General features: G+C 45.5%; 1 long non-coding RNA gene across 6 annotated transcripts in view; it reads left to right on the forward strand.

Annotated features, from left to right (window-relative positions):
• Window positions 1-21460, forward strand: part of LOC140483971 (uncharacterized) — a 36372-nt gene that overhangs the window by 4636 nt on the left and 10276 nt on the right. For all 6 annotated transcript variants that reach the window (XR_011962116.1, XR_011962113.1, XR_011962114.1 and 3 more), the window contains one exon: window positions 7799-7905. This is a non-coding gene — a long non-coding RNA (uncharacterized lncRNA). The remainder of the gene's footprint in view (window positions 1-7798; window positions 7906-21460) is intronic.

Genomic DNA, 21460 nt, shown 5'->3' on the forward strand with positions numbered 1-21460 from the left:
GTAGGTTAGTTGCATTAGTCAGGAGAAATATACAGTAATAGGGTAGGTGAATGGGTCTGGGTGGGATACCCTTCGGAGGGATGCTGTGGACCTTTTGGGCCAAATGGCCTGTTTCCACAGCGTCAGAATTCTAATTTTCCCAGCTCCATCGGTTCTGAGGAAGGGCCACTGGACAGATTTTTGTTCCCAGATGCTGCTGGACCTGCTGAGCTTTCCCAGCACCATCTGCTTGTTGTTCCTGATTGATACCATCCATACACCTTCTGGATTTGATTCAGACAGGGGGAGGATCCCACCACTGACCTCACAATGGGGTCCAGCTGATTGATGGCAGCTTCGGACCAATAGGAAAAGGTGGTGGGACTGGTGGATCAAGTGCAACTAGTTGGTCATCCAAACAATGGGAGTGAATGAGGGGCGTGGCCAGTGGGATGACACGTCACCAGTAACTCTGCTGATGCAGTGCCACGTAACTCGGCCGTCGGTGAATGTGGGAGACACAAACAGGGAAGGGGAGAGTGGCCTTGGAGACGGAGATAATGAGTCACTTTCGACTGGAAAGTTTTAATTACACTCTGTGCGGTTTGAAAGTCTGAACTAGAAACTCTTAATCCCCCGTTTGCAGCAGATGGGAAAGTGGCTGCGGCCCTCAGGCTGTGAAAGGTCCTGGGATATGGCCGCCATTTTTATTGGGGGTAAGGTATAGTGAGGCGCATGTGCATGTCACCTTCCTCGGGTGGTGGGGGGGGGGGGGGGGGCGTGCAACTTGAAAAGAGGCATTTACACATCAAGCACATACCAAGAAAAAAATGTGTCTTTATATTCTTCCTGTACTGACTGAGTTTTGTTTTGTGAATTCATTTCATAGGATATTAAATGAGAATAATTGGGGCTGGGATCTCAAAAGCAAGTTTTTACAGTCAATGGGGTCATCAGGATCTGAATGTTATTGGCATTTAACTGTGGAAGGAGAAAGGTTTCTCTGCTCTGTTTGTGGGAAGATATCTCCAATATTTTTGTTAAGAAGAAAGATGTACGAATTCATGATTGGGTCACCCTTTGGGTATCTGCTGTGTTCTGGGCCCTACAGCTGAGGAAAGAGATATAAGCCTGAGAGGGAGCACAGATTTATCCAAATTACACCTCGTCTCTTTGTAAGAACTCTCAGATTTAGACCCAATCACCCACTTCATGATGTTAACCTGTAAACTTCATATTTTTAATTACCTGTAAACTTCCCATTAAAAATCCCTTTGGACTAAAATTCCATTACCTTTTCAGGTGGAATGTTCCAGCTTCTGACAACTGTCTGTTCATTCCGAAACTGCTGAGGTCCATGTTGACTCTGGGGTTACAAAGGGCTGAATTGAAAGATGAGGTGCTGTCCCTGAGCTCCCATTGAGATGCATTGGAACAGTACAGGAGGCTGAGGGCAGTGTAGGTGTGAGCAGACAATGAAAATGACAGGGCTGCACTGTGAGGGCTGCTTGGCTCAATGAGAGTGTTCTGGAGTTGGGTGTAAACAGAGGGAGGTGAGACAGGGAGAAGGTGAAGCTGAAACTCAGTTTTAGTTCAGGCCTTTCAGAAATTCACAGTCCCAATGGGAACAGCCAGTTTTTAAGTGATACCTGCGGAGTTTTTTTTTAACAGTTTTTAAAGTATTTTTTTCCTGAGGGCAGTTGAGAGTTAACCACATTGCTGTGGGTCTGGAGTCACATGTAGGCCAGACCAGGTGAGAATGACCGTTTCCTTCCCTACAGGACATTAGTAAACCAGATGGGTTACTAACAATCAACAACAGTTTCATGGTCATCATTCGCCTTTTCATTCTAGATTGTATTGAATTCCGATGCTGCCATCAGCCATGTTGGGATTCTATCCCTAATCCTCGGAACACTGTACAAATCGCTCATCTGGCAGGAATACCATTAAGCCATTGCCTCCCTTTTTAGCAATGTTTAAAATAAAGTTCCATCATTCTACGTGTACAATGTGAGATAAAATACTGCAACGTCCATGTGTCAGCCTCTCCAAAAGGTCAATCAACAGAAATTTGTTTGAGGGCGAAATATTTCACTTATTTTTCGGGGGGGGGGTGGGTTATTAAACAAAAATGAATCCAAATAAAAACCTTAAGCCACGGCCATGTAATTTCTGAAGCCGGAGGGAGATTACAGAGACAGGGAGGGTGGTGAGGCTGGAGGGGGATTACAGAGACAGGGAGGGTTGTGGGGCCAGAGGGGGATTGTTGTCCAAACATCACTGTGGTGTACATGGACTGCAGCATTTCAGGGAGGCGGTTAACCACCACTTTCTCCAAGACAAGTAAAGGTGGCCAATAAATACTGGTCTGGGCAGCAAGGGCAACCCCCAGTGAATAAAACCAAGCAGTGACCTCTCTGAGCTGACTTGTTGTGAAGTTAAAAACCTCTCTGGAAATGGAGTGGGCAGAGAAGAGAAACAGTGACATTTCACAGCTGCCCTCAGAGAGACCTCACCCTTGGAAGTACTCAGAGCCGGGGATCAGCTCAGTGAGTTTCAGTCTCTTCAAATATCAATCTTAGTCGGTTTTATTTTATTAAATCTACAATCGTGAGTCAGGTGACTATTTCTTTTTAATGTCTTAGGGTCTCTTGATTAAATGTTTAAGATATAAAACGTAAGCATTAAGTTATTCTCGGGCAGTATTTTTCGAGCAGTAAGACTGTGCCTTTGTCTTGGTCTGTCGATTGTTAAGGCGGAGAGATGGCCTGTTGTAGAGTGGCGTGCTGTTCCTGTCAGATGAGGGAGATTAGGGAGAGTTTCAATGATCCTGATAATTGTCTGCAGGAAGTGTGATTGCAAATCCTATTGGAACGTATGGATTGGTGGAGGAGTGATTAAAGGCAGTGAAGAATTGACAGGAGCCGGGGGTGGGGTGGGCGGTCTGATAGGTGGCAGTCTCAGGAATGCAGGATACTGCAGATACAGTCAGGTAGATGGGTTACCTCCAGGAAAGCTAGGAGGGGTAGGTTGGTACTGCAGGAGTCTCCTGTGGCTATCCCCATCTCAGACAAGTATACGGTTTTGGAAAATGTAGGTGGTAATACACTTTCAGGGGAATGTAGCACTGACAGCCAAGTTACTGGTACTGAGACTGGCTTCTAACATAATGTGAAGTATATCCAGTTCCACACGATCGATGGTGAGAGGGGACTCTCTAGTCAGGGGCACAGTCTGCCGTTTCTGCAGCTGACAGTGAGACATCAGAATGGGGTGGTGCCGCCCTGGTGCCAGTGTCAAGGATGTCTCTGAGGGAGCAGAATATTCTCAAAAGGGAAAATAACCAGTGGGAGGTCATTGTACATTGGTACCAATGGCGTAGGAAGGTGAAAGCATGGGGTCCTGACGAGCAGGGAGATTTGCTAGTGCCACTCGGGAGGCATTAAACCAGTGAGGGAGTCGGGGTAATCCTAAAGGGATAGTGAGAAAAGAGGTGAGTCTGAGGCTGGTACTGTTCACAGGTCAGACTGTCAAGGCAGGCAAGAGCAAGTCACAGAATGAGGTGCGATGGACCAGTTACACTGCATTTATTTCAGTGCAAGAGACCTGACAGGTCAGGCAGATGGGCTCAGGGTATGGTTTTGAACAAGGCTGTCTATGGAACCACAGGGGGTGCAAAAGATATGCAAATATTTCACGTCATTTTTATTGGTGAAGTATATGAAGCTCGAGAGTTTGGAGAAATAAACACTGGTAACTTGAAAAGTGTCCATGTTACAGAGGTGGTGGTACTGGATGTCTTAAATCGCATCAAGGTGGATAAAGCCCTGGAACCTGATCAGATGTATCCTAGAACTTTCTGGAAATCTAGGGAAGTGATTGTTGGGCCTCTCCTGAGGTATTTGTATCATTGATAGCGACAGGTGAGGTGCCATTATTTTTAAAAACGTGGTAAGGAGATGCCATGGAACAAGAGAAGAGTGAGCCTGAAGTCAGTGGCAGGCAAGTTGTTGGAAGGGATTCTGAGGGACAGGATATCCATGTGTTTGGAAAGGTAAGGAATGATCAGGGAGAGTCAATGTGGCTTTGTACATACACAATTGGGTCTCACTAACTTGAGTGAGTGTTTTGAAGTGACAAAGAAAATTGATTAAGCCAGGTAGTGAATGTTGTTTATATGAACATTCAACAAGGTTCCACAAAGCAGACTGGTTAGCAGGGTTAGATAACATGGAATGCAGGGAGAGCAAGCCATTACAAAACTGCCTTGAAGGTAGGAGACAGAGGATGATGATGGAGGGTTGCTTTGCGGACTGGAGGCCTGTGAGCAGCAATGTGCTGCAAGGATGGATATTGGGCCCTTAAATAAATGACTTGAATGTGAATATATGAGGTATGGTTAGTAGGTTTACAGAAGACACCAAAATTGGATGTGTAGAATAAAGAAGGTTAGTTCAGAATACAACAGGATCTTGATCAGATGAGCCATTGGAGCAAGGAATGGCAGACGGAGTTCAATTTAGATAAATGTGAGCTGTTGTATTTTGGAAAGGCAAATCAGGGCAGGACTTATACACTTAATGGTAAAGTCCTGGGGAACATTGCTGAACAAAGAGATCTTGGAGTGCAGGTTCCTAGTTCCTTGAACGTAGAGTCACAGGTAGGTAAGGGAGTGAATGCAGCATTTGGTATGCTCCCCGTTATTGGTCAATGCATTGAATGCAGCTGTTGTAACGTCATATTGTGGCTGGACAGGGCACTGATTGAGGCCCTTCTGGAATTCTGTTTTCAGTTCCAATCTCTCTGTTCTCGGAATAACGTTGAGAAACTTGATAGGGTTCAGAAAACATTTGCAAGGATTTTGCCAGGGTTGGACGGTTTGAGCTTATTGGGCAAGGCTGAATAGGCTGTCTATTTTCCCTGGAGAGTTGGAGTCTGAGCGGTGATCTTATAAAATCATGAAGGGCATGGATAAGGTGAGCAGTCAGGGACTTTTTCCCAAGTTCGGTGGGTCCAGAACTAGAGGGTACAGGCTTAAGGTGAGAGGGAAAAGATTTAAAAGGGATCTAAGGGGCATCTTATTCATGTTGAGGGCATTGCAAGTATGGAGTGAACTGCCAGAGGAAGGGGTGGAGTCTAGTACAGCAGCATTTAAAAGGCATTTGATTGGGTACATGAAGAGGAACGATTTAGAGGGATAAGGGTGAACCGCTGGCAAATGGGACTCCATTAATGCTCTCCGTTATTGGTCAATGCATTGAATACAGAAGCTGGGATGTCATATTGTGGCTGGACAGGACATTGATTAAGCCACTTCTGGAATTCTGTTTTCAGTTTGAATTTTCCTGTTCTGGGAAGGATGTTGTGAAACTTGAAAAGGTTTGGACAAGATTTACAAAAACGTTGCCAAGATTGGAGGATTTGGCCGACAGGGAGAGGCTGAATAGGCTGGGGCTATTTTCTCTGGAGAGTCAAAGACTGAGAGGTGACTTCATGGAGATATATAAAATCACGAGGGGTGTGAATAAGGTGAGCAGCCGGGGTCCTATTTCCTCAGGTTAGGTGGGTCCAAAACTAGAGCACCTGGGTTTAAGTTGAGAGGGGAAACATTTAAAAGGGATCTAAAAGGCAACGTTTTCAAGCTGAGTGTGGTGTGTGTATGGGAGGGGTTACCAGATGAAGTCGTGAAGGCTGAAAAATCACAACATTTAAAAGGCTTCCAATTGGGTCCATGAATAAGAAGGGTTTTGATGGATACAGGCCAATAGCTGGTAAATGGGAATCCATTCGTTTAGGATTCCTCGTTGGCATGGACGAATTGGACCGAAGGTCTGTTTCTTTGATCCTAATAAATTAAGATGCATTCCTCTATTTTGTGGCGAGCTAGCTGAAGCAAACATAAATATCCTTGGAGCTGAGAAGGTGAAGCAGTGATTTCGACCTGGTGCAGATTTGGTTCCAAGGTCTTGAATTTGCAGAGAGAGAGAGGAATTGTTAGCACTGTCACAATTTTTAGTAACTACTTTCAAGTAATTGGCAAATAATACAAGGTGAAAATGTGAATACTATTTTCCTCAGTAAGTTCTGAGCATCTGGAACAGTCTGAACGACACAGATTCAGCAGGTATTCTGAAACAGACTTGGAATTTTACTTTTTAAGGTAAGATTTGGGGGGCCGTGGGCACATTGGAGGGGACTTGGGACCGACTTGCAGCATCTCCAGAGGGAGAGAATACAGCCCCAATGGGCTGAATAGCCCCCAGCCCCTGTGCTCTGTGATACAGCCCCATTCACTGTGAATGATGGAGCTCATCCCAGGGCAGAGACAGGGAGGAACCAACCACTCTCAATCGGCGCCAGCTTAATTAACGACAGCTCCAGACCAATAGGAGAGGTTGTGTGGTCCTGCAGCCAATGGGAGTGAATGAGGGGTGTGGCCAGCAAGACAACACCTGTCCATGAGCTGTGCAGGTGCAGTGTCACTGTTTGGGGTTGGGAGAGACAGGGACAGAGGCTGTGGGACCTGAATTACAAACTCCCGGTCAATTAAAACCAAAAGAACTGCGGAAGATGTAAATCAGAAACAACAACCAGGAGGTTCTGGTAAAGCTCAGCAGGTCTGGCAGCATCTGTGATGAGAAATCAGAGTTAAAGTTTCAGACCCAGTGTCCCTTCCTCAGGACAGATATTACTGAGAAAACAAGTCAGTTTTAGTGCAGAAGTTAGTGTGGGGGGAGGATAAAAGGAGTAAACGATAGGTGGGGATAGAGTGAGAAGAACGGTTGGGTAAAGGAGTGGATAACAATCTGTCTGGGGGAGGATGATTAGCTGTTAATGGAGACTGTTAGTGGCTAACTATAGGTAGTGTGTAATGGCAGACTGTGAGAACTGGTGTGTGGGGTAGGGGGCTACGACATGAGGTTGTTAACTTATGGTTAGCATCAATGAAATAAACACAATGACTGCAGATGCTGGAAAGCAAATAGTGGATTAGTGGTGCTGGAAGAGCACAGCAGTTCAGGCAGCATCCAACGAGCAGCGAAATCGACGTTCGCTGCTCGTTGGATGCTGCCTGTTCTGCTGTGCTCTTCCAGCACCACTAATCCAACTTATGGTTAGGCACTAACTGTCTCCATTGTGAGCTGTTCCCCACCTATATCACTCCACGATTGAAGCTGCCAAGGACACGAACCTTTGGAATATCCTCCCTAACTCCCTCTCTCCGCCTTAAAGATGTATCTAAAAATCGTTCTCTTTAATCAACGTTTCCATCATTCGTGAAGCATTTGAGGAGATTTGTCAATGTGAAAGGCTCCATACAATGCAGGTAGTTGTTGTTATTGTCTGACCTCAGGAGAAACAGGGATGAGCCCTCTCTCTCTCATACCTGATGAACAGCAGTAAAAGCAGGAAGCACTGAGCATGCTCCAGCCCACAGTGGGCTTCGGATTATTGATATCAGCGCAGGACCAATAAGAGTGGGGGAACTGTGGCTAGAGGTGCTCGTTGGTCTTTCAACCAATCAGAATGAATGAGGGGCGGGGTAATACTCAACCACGTGATTAAACTTCACTGACAGCACAGTGTTGTTGTGACCAAGGCATTGGAAATGTGTGAAGGTGCAGGGCAGGGGGAAGGAAAAACATATTGACCAGGAAGAGGAGGAAGTTTTCATGGTATGGGATGAGAGGTTTTACAGAACTTGGTGCACGTAGTAAAACACAAATTTAAAAATCCCAAATTCTGCACCATTTTCCCTCCCGATAATGCATTTTGCACTCCCTGAAATATCAACTATGTGTTTCTCCGTCCACAGATACCAGTGATCAGTGCTAAAGCCCGATTGCCTGTGGAGAAGGTGATGTTTGACTTCCTTGTACAGCTACAGTTCGTGTGGTGAAGGTGCTCCTACAATGTGTTTGGGTAAGAGCTGTTATAGATTATTCACTCAGCGACAGTGAAGAATTGACAAAATGTGTGCAAATCAACAACAGTTGTTTTTTTTTATCATGTTTATAATTCCACAGACATATGATTGAGAACTTGTGACATAAGGCCACAGCTGGAGATATTAGGTCAGGTGATCAAAAGAATTGCCAAATAAGCAGGTTTTCAGGAATACCTTAAAGGAGGAAAGCAGGTCTGAGGGGGTGAGGGTGGGAATTCCATACCGTGTTGCCTTGGCAACAGTAGAAACAGCCAGACAGGTGAAGCATTGATTAAACATATCGTTGGGAGTCTGATAGAAAATGAGTTGTCGAGGTCTCACAGGTTGTGTGGTGCAGGGAGACAGGGATGTTCACAGCCAGGAATTACATCAAGGGTGAGAATTTTAAATTGTTGCTTGTTAATAGGAGCCTTTTGATGAATCAACAAGTTTTGGTACAAGTGAGCGCTTGGGCAGTAGGGTTTTAGATACTCTTGAGATTACATGTAAGTTGAATGTGGGAGGCTGGCCAGGAGTGTGTTTGGATCATGAAGTCTGGAGATAACACAGGGATGGACGAGTATTTCAGTAAATGGGCTGAGACTAGGGTGGAATTGGGTGATGTCACTAATGTAGGAATAGTACTTTTGGAGTTGGGCTGCTCCTCCTCCTCATCACCCCCCCTCCCCAAATCACAGATATTGTTCCTTGTTCTACCTGTCTGTCTTTTCTGGTTATGTCCTTCTCTCCCATTCTGCTACATTTGACCCCACCGCTGTTTGAAAAACCTACTCCATCCTGACTCTCCCTTTCCTTTCTGAATTCCCTGTATTTGGTGTCCCTTAAGGATCTCTCCTCGGTCCCTCCTGTTTCTCACCTACATACTGCCAGGAGGTGACATTGTCCAACAGCACCGTGTTAGGTTTCACATGTACACTGACAATGCCCAGCTCTCCCTCCCCATCATCCCTCTCCATTACTCAGTTATCAAACTGCTCATCACACTCCCACTACGCGATTGGCTGCAATTTCCTGCAACGGAACGTTGCAATGGTTAAACCCATTGCCTTCAGTTACTATTACAAATTACTTTCCCTTACTGCTGAGCCCCTCCCTCTCCCTGGGAACTGTCTGAGACAGGAACCACACTCTTGACAATATTGCTCTCATATCTGACCCCAAGGTGACCTTCTGATCAGGCATCTACACAATCCCAAACACCAGGAATTACAATCTCTTAAAATGTTGCTTCTCTCCACCTCACCCCAGCTCCATTGCTTATGAAACCCCTGACCTGTGTCGGTGTTGCCTTAAACTTGACGAATCCAAAACAGAATCCGTGATTCTGTGACTGACCCAGAATCTGGTTCCAGACTCCCTCATGATGAGAAACATCCTCTCAGTATTTACCCTGTCAAACTCCTTAAGAATCCTACATGTTACAATGAGATCCCCTCTCATTCTTCCCAAATCCAGTGAGTAAAGTCCCAACGTCTTCAGCCTTTTCTTAAAAAATAATCCCTGCAAACCAGGGTTCATCCCAGTCAATCTTCTGTGAAATGCCTCTGATGAAATGATGTACTTCCTTAAATAAAGGGACCAAACCTTCTGTCATTACTCCAGATGTGGTCTGACTCGCACTTTATAAAGTTCCTCTCAGGTATATACTCCAAACAACTCCCTTTAAACTTGCACAGATGTTGTTGGAAATGCGCAGAAGATCATGCAGCATCTGTGAAGAAAAATCAGTTAAAGTTTCGGGTCTGGTCACCCTTCCTCAGATACGTTAACTCTAATTTCTTTTCACAGATGTTGCTAGACCTGCTGACCTTTTCCAGAAACTTCTGTTTCTCTTCCTGGTTTACAGCATCTTCAGTTGTTTCGGTTTTCATATCCTTGAAACTTGCCATCTCTCTTATAGAATTTGTCATTTCCACCTTGGAAAAAAGATTCACATTTGTTTGGTCTCCCCTATCCTGAGGAAAAAAGAAACCATGGCTAGTCACCCTATCATTGCTCCTCATAACTTTATAAAATTCAATAAAGCCACCTAAAGTGTCCAGTGCTGCAGGGAAATAGCCTCAGCCGATTCAGCCTCTCCCTATGGTTCACGTGTTCCAATACTTGCAACACCCTAGTAAAACCATTCTGAACTCTTGCAAGTTTCCCAACATCTTTCCTATAACAGGGAGACTGGAATTGAAAGCAGTCTGGGGATTCCAAAAGTGGCCGAGCCAATAAACCGTACAACCGAACCATGATCTCCCAACTCCTATACTCAATGCACTGCCCAATACCAGCTAGCATACCGCACACCACCTTCACTGACCTGTCTACCTTCAACCACACTTTCAAGGAACTGTCAACCCACACTGCATGGTCTTTTTGTCTGTCAACACTTCCCAGGAACTTGTCATTCAGAGGTTGAGTCCTATTCTGGTAACATCTTTCTGAAATCAGGGAGACCACAATTGAATGTAATATTCTAAAACTGGCCTCCCCAATGCCCTACTCAGCCACAACGTGCCCTCCTAACCCCTATACTCAGTGACAGAATCCCTACAGTGTGGAAGCAGGCCTTTCGGCCCATGGGACCATACCAACCATCGGAACAGCATTCCACCCTAACTCTGTACCCTACCATTACCCAAAGCTCATCCAGCTAACCTGCGTGTCTTTGGATTGTGGGAGGAAATTAAGAGCACCCAGAGGAAGCCCACGCAGACACACAGGGAGAATGTGCAAACACCGCACAGACAGTGGAATCGAACCAGAGTCCATTTATTGGTCAGCGCGTTCCATTCAATGTTAGTGTCCCAAATGCCATGTTCAGCACCTGATCTCTCTGAAACTCTACTTTCCAAGAACTAAGCAGTTGTTCTGAGCTCTTCGGAGGGAATTAAGGTCAGGATGAGAAAACAGGAACTGGGTTGAGTTTTAGATCTACAAAATGACTCTCCATCTTTCCACTCTGTTTCTCCCCCTCCCCCCACTCTGTCTGTTCCCCACGCTCTGTCTCCCCACCCCCCAACAGTCTGTTCTCTTTCTCCCCCCTGTCTGTCTGTCTCTCCCCCTACCTCTGTTGGTCTCTGCCCCCCCCCTTCCCCCTGTCTGTTCCCCTCTTCTCTAAACCCACTTTCTGTCCCCATCTGTCTCTGTGCCACCCCTTTCTATCCCCCCCCTCTCTTTCCCCACCCATTTCTGACCCACCCTTCTCGATCCAACCACCCTCTGTCTGCCGACCCTCCTTCCCAGTCCCCTAGTTCTGTACTCCCCCACTGCAGGGCAAATATCTTGTCTATTTACCCTATCCATGCCCAGCCTGATTTTAAAAATCTCTTTAGGTCACCATTCAGCCTCTGCCGCTCCAGGGAAAACAGCCTATCCAACCCTGGCAACATGCTATAATTCTTTTCTGACCTCTTTAAAGTTTAAGAACATCCACCTGATAGGAAGGAGAACAGAATTAAATGGAATATTGATTCGGCAACTTTTGCAATGTCCTCTACAGTCACAATATGTCATCCTAACCCCTATACTCAATGCTCTGACTGATAAAGACAGGCAGACCAACTGCCGCCTTCACTATCCTATCGACTTGCTACTCTACTGTCAAGGAACTATGAACCTGCACTCCAAGGACTCTTTGTTTAGCAGCACTCACCAGGAACTTACTATTAACTGTATAAGTCCTGCTAAAGTTTGCTTTTCCAAAATGCAGCAGCTCGCATTTTTCTAAACTGAACTCCTCAGCCCATTCACCCATCTGATCCAGATCCTCTTGTACTCTGAGGTAATCTTTTTCCCTGCTACTACATCTCCCATTTTGGTGTCATCTGCAAACTTACTTACAATACCTCTTATGTTCACATCCAAATCATGGATATAAATGGCGAAAAGTAGTGGATCCAGCCCCGATCCTTGTGAGACTCCACTGGTCACAGGCCTCCAGCCTGAAAAGCCCCCTCTGCCTTCTACCTTCGGGCCAGTTCTGTACTCCATGTGATATAACCTTGCTGAGCAGCCTCCCATGAGGAACCTTGTCAAACACGTTACTGAAGTCCATGTAGATCATGTCCATGCTCTGACCTCAGCAATCCTCTTTGTTACTTCTTCAAAAAAACTGAGTCAAATTCATGAGATATGATTTCCCATGCACAAAGCTGTTATTGGTATCCAGGATTTAACTCTGTACATTGGGGTCTGCGTTGCCCAGTTATAGGTGTTAATATTCTGGATGAAGTTCAAGGACGCCAGCATTTTCTCAGTGAGTCTGTATTGAGTCTTGTTCATGTCACCAACACAGGGGAGTTCCTTTTGAAAGGCAGTCCTTGTATCCCTTGCCCACCAGGAAATAGTATACGTGTCCTTACCTCTGGATCAGGAGGATCAGGCTCAGAGTTGAGTAACAGCATCTTTGAAGAGGCTGATTAGTAAACCTGCCCAAGCCACCAGGCCATACTGTCTCCCAGCTGTCCCTGCCTGAGCCTCCAAACAGACCCTTCCTGTAGTTTCTCTCCTGTCAGACTCTCCCATTGCTCAGTTTGTCCAGGATCCCCTCCTGCTGCTGCACTGCTCCTGTCCCTCACTGACCTGTCCATCCCCCAGTGTTCACCACATTCATTCATTGTTTACAATCTCGTTGTCCCAGTCCTCCAGCCCCGCCCCCTCCACCCTATAGAGACAGCTCAGTGGTTGGCACTGCTGCCTCACAGCACCAGGTACCCGGGTTCGATTCCGGCCACGGGCGACTGTCTGTGTGGGGTTTGTGCATCCTCCCACAATCTAAAGATGTGCAGGGCAGGTGAATTGGCCATTCGAAATTGCCCATAGTATTGATTAAATTAGTTAGGGGGCATAGGTCTGTGTAAGTTACTGTTTGCAGGGTCGGTATAGACTTGTTTGGCCGAAGGGCATGTTTCCATACTGTAGGGATTCTGATATATTGGGCAGCAGCTGCTGTCAATCACCTGGACTCCTGTATGATTGGGAGCTCGTGCTGTAGGAGGGGAGACAAGTGCATGGGTGCAGTGCTGGCAATTGTGGGATTATGCACAGTATAGGTCAGTGCCTGGGAAGGAGGCTGTGGGTGTGAGGGATTAATCTATCATTAGCAGCTTCATCCCTCTAGGAGCAGGACCCAGGGGAATGGCCCCTCTCTTGCTACCCTGATATGTGATCAGACTATCAGTGGTGCAGCGTTTTGCAGAAAGTTATTAGAACTCTTTTGTGAAGATTCAGGGTTGTTATGGAAAGGGACAAGGATGGGCCTGCAATTAGAATTCTAATTTGGCTCATTTTAGTAAGATGGGTCTTGGCCAGAGTGTACAGGAAGCTGTGTATGCAGGATGGTTCTCATCAGGAGCTAGGAAACTGGATTCGAAGAGAGAGTGTGTGAGAACTGGGTGTGGAGGAAAGGAGTGGGGGGATTGGTTTGGATTTCAGTTCACAGAAGAGAGAAATTGTGAGACTGAGGTTTAAAGCTTTGGGAGAAACAAGAAAACTACAGTTTAATACTACAATTGTCTTATGAATTTCCATCCTGTATTAACAGTGGTAACTTGTGTGCTCTGTTGTATGGTACTGAAAGGGTGGATTTGCGGATGAGAAATACAAATTGAACTTCATGGTCAAATCTGATAGTTACTTGATCCGTGCCGATCTGAATATCATTGGCCTTTTCATCTGGATGGAAAGGTGTGCATTCTGTCCGTGGGCAAATATTTCAAATCTCAATGTGACTGGAAAAGTACTGAGACACAGCCAAGTCCATGTCAGCGTGGTGAGTGTGGAGAGAGAGTTCATTTGTTTTTGAAAGTCTGAAAAATCATGGCACATTTCCCAGGAACAATGAAGCCACAACTTTGCTTTGTAGAAGGACAAGTCTTTAATTAACCATGCAACCAGAAAGACACAAGGATATCTGCACCATGGGGAACACTATGAAAACGGGATTGTTGTAAAGGGGTTCATTCTCGATCATGGATTGTAATCCATTGGCATTGTCCCGTCGGTTCCAGCCCCGCAGGGAAACACTGGAAATATGATGGATGTAATGGAGGTTTCAGTTATTAAACTGTAAAAAGTGCAGAACAATTTACAAGGATGTTACCAGGGCTCAGGGGTCTGAGTTATAGGGAGAGGTTGGACAAGGGAGGATTTTATGTTTGGAGCAGAGGAAACTGAGGGGATTCTTTTCTAGAAGTGTATAAGACCATGAGAGGCATGGATAAGGTGAATGCACTCAGTCTTTTTCCCAGGAACTCAAGGATTGGACGGCTTGATTGGATCAGTTGAAGGTTAGAGGAGAAAGAATAAAAGGGAAGCTGAGGGGCAACTGTTTTACACAGAGGGTGGTATGTATATGGAATGAGCTGCCAGTGGAAATGGTTCAGGCAGGAACACTCACAACAGGTAAAAGACATTTGGACAAATACATGGATAGGAAAGGGTCAGAAGCAAATGGGCCAAGTGCAGGGAAATGGAGTTAGCGTGGATGGACTTTCTGGTCGGCATGGGCCAAAGGGCCTGTCTCTGCTGTCAGACTCTATGACTCTAAGTGCATTTGCTATTTCTCCCACTAACTCTGTTGGTATCCTGGGATGTATCCCATCAGGGCAATGAGACTTGTCGACCTTTAGCTACATTAGCATATCCAGTTCTAACTCTTTCACGATAATGGTTATTATCTAGGTCCTCACCTTCCTCAGTCTCCTTATCAATTACTGGCATGTTCTTCGTATCCTCCACTGTGAAGACTGACTGCTGTGTGCTCATATTCCTGAACCCTGCTGGATAGGAATAACTAGGCACAGAACTCAGAGAGGTCTTCTTTGAGACTTTATTGATGAGACATGGCAGTTACCTGGATAGTGTACAAGCAAAACACCTTCAGGCAGCATCAAGTAACTCCCCACCTGTCCAATGTACAGCTCCCACTCTTATACCTTTGTGGTTTGGGACTTTGAATAGAGACTGTCTCTCAGTATTATCTCCATGGCAACGGCAGTTAGAAAGTCTAGTTCAGTTCAGCACTTTGTGGTTAAACCACACACCCCTCCCCCACGCCCCTGTGGCTCCCTCAAGTATGTGATAGGCGCTTCAGTTTCAGTGGGGTATCTATCAGGATTCTGATGTGGAGAAGCCGGTGTTGGGGTGGACAAAGTTTAAAAACCACACATCACCAGGTTATAGTCCAACAGGATTATTTGGAAATACAAGCTTTTGGAGTGTGCTGTGATTTTTAACTTGCTTAGGATTATCTCTATGGTAACAGTTAAGTGCTTCAACAATTAGAGGCCATATGTTCCCCAAACATCATGTTCCCCTCTAGCAGTATAAACTGTTATTCCAGCCCTGGGGATAGCTATTAATCACTTTTCTCCCCCAATCCCATCTCGCTTTCTGTTGATCTTTAAAGTTTTTCTAATCTCCATGGTCATTGCCAATCTGTATGCATTCTATTTCAGTTTGATAGACTCCCTTATTTCCTGAGCCACCCATGGCAGATTATTCCTTTTTTCCTAAAGTCCTTCCTTTTCCCTGATATATACTTTTGCTGAGCACTTCAAAAAATTTCTTTGATATTCCCGCACTGTCCGTCAACTTTCCCACCATAAAGTCTTTGTTTCCAGTCTACATTAGCCAACTCCTGCCTCATCCTATTGTCGTCTCCTTTTGTTTAAGCACTGGATCTTGGGATTGGATTTAATCTTCCAACTTTTCATCTTTGTTCTAAATTCAACCAGACTTATCAGAATTCTTTTATCAGATTACGTGGTGAGGCGATGTTTCCTGGGTGTTTTGGTTTTCATTGTCAGTGACCTTGGCTTTGTAATAAAGTACAGGATGGATATTCACACTGCGAATGTACGACGCAATCTAAAACCATAAATCATTGTCTCCCCTCAGTTTAAAATTGCAAAATCATTATCTCCTACACGCTTCCTCACTATCTAAGATTGGAATGCTAATCCACCTGACTATCTGTCATTTTCCGAAAATCTCCTTTGGTGAAGGTGGTGATTTTTGGATTCAGCTTTCCAGTTATTACCGCCTCTCCAAGAACACCCTGCTTTATCCTCAATCATAGAATAGCCTTTATCCACAATCATAGAATAGAATCTCAACAGTGTGGCAGGAGAGCATTGGCCCATCAAACCCCACCAACCATCCAAAGAGCATCCCACCTGGAGCACTCCATCCTTTTAACACTGCATTTCCCATGGCTGATCCACTGAATCTGCACAATCATGGATACTGTGGACAAGTCCACACGACCCGCCGAAGCGCAACCCACCCATACCCCTACATTTACCCCTTACCTAACACTACGGGCACACACAGAAACACAAAAGGTAGCATGTGTACCTGAGATGAATGAACCTGGACTTAGGAAAATGTGACAACAATCACAACTAGTTAGAATTACAGAATCCCTTAGGCGCACAAAGAGACTATTCGGTCCATCGAGTCTGCAATGACCTGCTGTCCCACCCTACCTCCATAACCCCACATTTAGCATGGCTAACACAACCCACCTTACCTACACACTACAGGCCATGTTAGCACAGCCAATCCATCAAACCTGCACATCTGTGGGAGGGTCACATATTATGTCTAAGTGCTCAGGATTGTGGATGAAGGCTCACAAATACTTGACTCTGACGCAAATCCTCTTTTATTTACAAAATAAAATCTGGGGGAAATTGCAGCCAGACAGATTTCCAATTATCTCATGAGGAAGAGAATTCACAACTTGTGCCCCTGACCCAGGATGCGCAGTGAAGTCACAGAGGTCTGGGAACCATCAGAAATGTAACAAGTTGTGTGCAAGGTGGGGGTGAGACAAGGACAAAAAGACAGTCTGTCACACGGGGGAAGGCAGGAGAAATTAAATTGCAGAAATGGTAGTCCCTCAAGGCCATGGGGAATGGATTTAGGGCTGGGAAAGAAACCAGGAAACAAGGTGAGCAGCTCTGAAAGAAATACATTGAAAAAACAGATTATAACAACATAGAGGGCAGAGTACACAGTCTGAAATTGCTGCTCTCATTGGTGAGTACATAACGCTGTAAAGCCTGGGTCATTCTATTACAGCCAACACATGCAGGATAGGCCAAGTGTCCTCGATCTGTGCTGAACTTTCTGATAAATTTATTCTGACATTTGGAATTCAGGTCGGATGATGTTCATAAATTCTCAAATTGGACTTGACTTTAATATTCTGGAGAAATGTTAAATCAATCACAATGACCCCATTGACTTTAGTCCGCAGCCCTGCATGTTCCAGCATCTCAGTTACATCCATGTCCTTTTATTCTAATGTGATGCTGGTTACTGCCTCTGCCAGTCCATCAATGAGTTCCTGCTCCCCACCATCTCTGAGTGAAATGAATTCTCCTCTCCCCTTCTTTCTGGGAATTAATTTCAATCTAAATCCTCCAGTTTCTGACCTCTCAGTTAATGAATAGCTCCTTCCTATCCACTCGATCTGGATTCCTCAGCATTTTATCACTTCAATTAAATCTCAGCTCATCCTCCTCAGAAATCATCCCCAGATATTTTCCAATTGTAGAAACATTCTGATCAATCTCCTCTGTACCCTCTCTGGTGTGAGACCATCAACCCTGGAATAAGGGGACCCTGGATTAGATTAGATTACTTACAGTGTGGAAACAGGCCCTTCGGCCCAACAAGTCCACACCGCCCCGCCGAAGCGTAACCCACCCATACCCCTACATCTACATTTACCCCTTACCTAACACTATGGGCAATTTAGCATGGCCAATTCACCTGACCTGCACATCTTTGGACTGTGGGAGGAAACCGGAGCACCCGGAGGAAACCCACGCAGACACGGGGAGAACGTGCAAACCCCACACAGTCAGTCGCCTGAGGCGGGAATTGAACCCAGGTCTCCGGCGCTGCGAGGCAGCAGTGCTAACCACTGTGCCACCGTGCCGCCCACTTTAACCGCAGTCAATTTCAGGGTTACCCTTAATTCTGTTTGCTAAAAACTGCTCGTGTCCTCCCTTTGCTTTTCTTAACTCTCTCTTTAAATCCTTCCTAGCTGATCTGTAACTCTCTATTGCTTCATCTGTACCATTTTGCCTCATCAACACATAAGCCTCTTTCTTCTTTTTAACAAGAGATACAATTTCTGTAGTAAACCATGGTTTACAAACTCTGTGCCAGTTGGGTCACCCCACAGACATTGACTTTCCAAAGAGAACAATCCAAGATTTTCTAACCTCTCCCAATCCAGGCAACATCCTGGTAAACCTGTTTCCACCTTCCCAAAAGCCTTCACCTTCTTCCTATAATGTGGTGATCAAAACGGCACACAATCCCCGAAAGGTGGCCTGATCATAGTTTTATTATCACTCCCCTGACTAAAGAAGGCAAGCCTGCCATTCACCTCCTTCACCACTTTCAGGGATCTTTCAGCTTGCAACTGAAGATCCCTCTGTATATCAGTGTTGCTCAGGACCCTTCCGTTTATTGTACAAATTCCTCTTGCTTTGTGTCTTCCAAAATGCATCACCTCACACTTGTCTGAATTAAAATATATCTGCAATTTCCCCACAAAACTTTCTGACTCATCTCTTTCTTGCTGTATCCTTTGACATCATTCTTCACGATTCACAACTTCAACAGTTTGTGCCATCTACAAACTTGCTAATTAAAACGTTTACATTTTCAAACTTTTCATTTATATATATTACAAGCAACAGATGTCCCAGCTCTGACCCTTGTGGAACAGAGGCACTGGTCACAGACCTCCAGCCAGCAACATACCCCTACACAACTGTTACTGGAAGAAATATCAAAGAGGAGCCTTGAGTTCTGTGCTGAGCACCATGACCAATGTTTATTCAGAGCTCCTTACTAATACAGGATGGGAAAGGTCCCTCTCTGGCTCCCCCAGATAAGTCCAGCATTTTGATGTGTTTACTTCATACGATCCCCCTGACCTGAACTCCAGAGTTTGGAATGTCAGCTCGGATATTTCCATGTTTCCTTTCCCAGTCTCTGATTCTCTCAGCTCATGCGGCTGCTTTGCCAGTTCTTTTACAAATGGTTTAACCCTATCCTTGTCATTGCACATCTCCGGCCCTCCCACTACCATACCCTGTGGCATCTGCATAGTCCATCCAGTCACTAATTCAAAGGGGGACTGTCCCGTCCCCTTTGCTGGGGTTGTCCTCAGTTTTATTAGGCTGCTAAATAGTACTCTAACCCATCGCTGTCCTGTCTCTGAGAGAGCCTTAGTCAGACTAGCTTTCAGTGTCTGCGTCATTCCTTCTACTGTCCCAGAGCTCTGGGGGTGGTATGGGGGATGGGATTTCTGTTCAGTACCAAACAGGGCACATAGCTAAAGAGCTATGTTCCCTGTAAGATTTGTCCCTTGGTCAGAATCTGCAGGGGAATGCTTCCACCCATTGAGTAAACCTATTTACTAAAACCCAGCAGGACTTCCTTCCCTGGGATTGGGTGTGTGTGTAAAATCCATCTGTAATTGTTCCCATGGGCCCCTGGGTCCCTGCTGCTGCCTCCATTTTATTGCTTTCCCTGGCTCACACTGTGAACAGACTACACACCTTCGACAAAACCTTGCTGTATTTCTCCCTGTTCCAGGCAAGGATTGTAGTGGATCATCTGATATTGCATTTTATCCTCCCCAATATGGGCCAGCCCATGATATGTTTTTAATAATGTTTGTCTTATACAGTGTAGTGGCACTGCTGGATCATCCAGACTCTGACGTGTCCTATTACTGCCCCACCCTTTTCCCATTCCTGTTTCTGCTGTTGTGGGACTGTTTCTGGGAATATCTTTAAACCTTCCTCTCTCACTTCTGTAGCTACGGCCATTGCCATCTCCTCAAATGTCTGCACTATTTCAGTCAGTATTTCACATATAAGATTATTAAAGGATTGGACACTCTGGAGGCAGGAAGCAAGTTTCTGCTGATGGGTGAGTCCTGAACCAGAGGACAAATTTTAAAAATAAGGGGTAGGCCACTTAGAACAGAGTTGTGGAGAAACTTCTTCACCCAGAGATGGTGGGTATATGGAATGCTCTGCCCCAGAAGGCTGTGGAGGCCAAGTCTCTGGGTACTTTCAAGAAAGAATTGGATAGAGTGATTAAGGATAGTGGAATCAAGGGTTATGGGGATAAGGCAAGAGCAGGATACTAATTGAGGATGATCAGCCATCATCATAATGAATGGTGGTGCTGTCTCGAAGGGCAGAAGGGCCTACTCCTGCACCTATTGTCTATTGTCTATTCACCTGCCTTATCCACAAACTTACTGCCCCATTGGTGTGGGGTTTTGACTACCTTGTGAGCTCTAATTCTCATTATTGCTGCTTCCACTAACTCTCTGACCTGTCCTTCATGCTCTACGTGCCCACAGACAGGGTGATTTACCCTCACCGAGCCCAGGCTATCACTTGGTCATGAACTATACCAAAGGCATGCTGTCTCTCTGTGTATATGCTGACTGCCTGACACCTGGCTAATGTCCGCGCTTCTGTCAGGGCTCGTGATGGTTCTGCCATTTCTGGGTAATTCTCCAAAAAAGTCCTCCAATAATTAAACAATCCTAAAGTTTGCCTTATCCCCTTCACAGTGTGCGGGTGGATAGTTTTGAAATCATGGTCTTTCGTTTCACTGGGATTGTCCCCCTCCGTTCCTGATTTGATCTTCCTGATGTGATGTCCCAGGTACATCTCTCCCTACCTTCCCACGCTCTGTGGGTTAATTTTAAGCCCGGCCTGCCTGACCTGACCCAATACTCTATGTAATATCCGGATATGTTCTTTCTTCACCAACTGAGGCAATGAGGTGTTGGTAAGATTAAATCGATGCACTCCATCAGCCATATATCGGTGGGATATACTGGAATATTATGAGGTCCCTGAGGTAACTGGATCCAGGTCTACTGCTTTCCTCAGACAGTAAATACTAGCTTATTCTGACCGTTCTAGGTCCACAGTAACCCATTCACAATATCAAGGGCTGAGACTGTATCCTGTTGCAATTTTAATCCATTAAATAAAGTGGTGTGGTTCACTACTGTAGGATACTCTTTAGTGGCAGATTTACTGAGGGAGGTCTAATCAATAGTGAGGTGGGATGAGCTGTCCGGCTTCTGTGAGTTAGTCTGGGATACTGTTGGTCTGACTATTCCCTGCTTCTCTCAATCTGTTACTGTCACAATTATTGCCTTCTCAGCCCCAGCTTTAATGGGATCCAGTTTGGGTGGGGAGTGAGAGGGCCCTCGATCTTTACAGGATCTACAGATAATAACCCACATTCCTGTTTGAGTTACCCGCCCTGCTGTTTGGGTCCTAGCTATAACTCCCCAGATTCTGAGACTGTTCCAGTCTCCCTGCAAGGTAACTACTCTGGAGATGTTGCCTCTCCTTTGCTTCCTGTCCTGGGCCTGGCCAGATTGTACCCATATTAGAGTTTGTGCCTCTACATCAATAGTTGCTCTGAACTGTTCTAAAATGGCAACTTCCAGAATGGTCCCTTCCTCAG

Source organism: Chiloscyllium punctatum, chromosome 12, assembly GCF_047496795.1.
Source record: "Chiloscyllium punctatum isolate Juve2018m chromosome 12, sChiPun1.3, whole genome shotgun sequence".
NCBI classification, from domain to species: Eukaryota; Metazoa; Chordata; class Chondrichthyes; order Orectolobiformes; family Hemiscylliidae; genus Chiloscyllium; species Chiloscyllium punctatum.